Source organism: Herpailurus yagouaroundi, unplaced genomic scaffold (assembly GCF_014898765.1).
Source record: "Herpailurus yagouaroundi ecotype Mexico unplaced genomic scaffold, PumYag 206, whole genome shotgun sequence".
NCBI classification, from domain to species: Eukaryota; Metazoa; Chordata; class Mammalia; order Carnivora; family Felidae; genus Herpailurus; species Herpailurus yagouaroundi.
In genome coordinates this window covers 1,999,954-2,001,497 of record NW_024412437.1, presented here as the reverse complement: position 1 = coordinate 2,001,497, position 1,544 = coordinate 1,999,954, and positions in this window count along the sequence as shown.

The window sequence follows — 1,544 nt, the reverse complement described above, 5'->3', positions numbered from 1 at the left end:
TCTGTCTCTGTCTTAAAAATAAATAAAACATTAAAAAAAAAGTAATGACCTGACACTGAGTTAGCATTAAAATATATTAGACTTTACTAAATTTTAAAATTGCATTAATAACAACCTTAAGCAAAACTAACAGCGCATATAAAAATCTCCCGTCTCCCCCAGTTATTCTTAGTTTTCATTGTCCTAGATACTTTTGCATGCATACAACCTTTTGTTCTGCTTTTAAACTTTATTTGTAAACTGTTCATTTCAAGCTATTATATGATTTTCATAATTACCATTTAAATGGCTGCTTAAAAATCGATGCGGATGATGTAATATCATTCATCAGGAGGCTGCTCATTCATTCCCCTTTTGTTATTAACTGAACTTTGCAAAGAACATCTTCCGTATTATTATATATCAAGAATAAATTCCCAAGAGTGCAATTACAGGGTCAAAGGGTAAGGTACACTCATTTCATTTTCTATTTTTCCTCCTGAGATAACGAAATACAGTACTGTATGAAAAGCTTTTCATACATTGCTCTCCAAGGTTTATCATGTTGATACTCCTTTCAAGCATTATTATCAATCTCCTATCCTTGCACTACAGCTGGAAAAAGAGCCAGAGCAAGCAGGTAACCTGATCCCGTTCACCAGGTTAGTCCTGGATGGAGGTGGCAACTACCGTACCAGGAGCAAAACATCCCAGGAGATTTGCATTAGCCCTCGGTACGAGAACAGTGTCTTCTTCCTCACCCCAGCGACGCTAAATTCCCGAAGGCAGCGGACTCGGTTCCAACCTTGCTCGCCTCAGTCTCTCTGAGCGTCCTGCACGCAGTAGGCGTCTAATAAATGCAATCTGCGGTGCACGGACAAAAGCTCTGCCTTAAGCGGGCAGGACACTAAGCCCCTCCCGGTGCCACAGAGCTCCGCGCCGCCACTTTGTTCTTTTGCCCTCTCTCTCCCCCAAGTTCTGTGTGGGACCCTCGGCTGCAGCGAGCACCGCCCCCCACCGCCAGAGAGCCCAGGCCCGCCCGGGCTCCCCGCCCCCGCGCCCCGGGCACCCTGCGCGCGCCCGCCCAGGCCCCGCCCCTCCGGCCCCGCCTCCCGTCTCCTCCCCGCCCCTCGGAGCCGACGAGTGGCGGCGGCGGCCCCAGGACCCGGCTCCCTCAGACAAGAGGGCGGGTGGAGGAGGAAGCGGCCGAGCCCCGAGTCTTGCTCCGGCGCCGCCGAGCACCGCCCGCCTCGGCCGAGCAGCGCCGTCGGCTCCTGGGCCTCGCCGAGCCGAGGGAAAGGCGGAGGCGGCTGCGTGCGGGCGGCGGGGGCGCGGGAGGAGGCGGCGCGGCCGGCCGCGGCTGCCGCTTTGTTGTGCGGCCCGGGCCGAGGAAGGAGAAGTGGGAGGAGGGGGGAGCTCGGCGTCCCGCTCCCTCCGCGGCTCATGGCGACGACGCTCGGCACATCCGGGACCCTCCGGCCGTGGCGGCCGCGGCGCCGGCTGCTCGGGCCCCAGCCCCGGCCGCTGTGGTGACTCCGCCGCGCCTCGCCGTCGCCCCCGCCCCG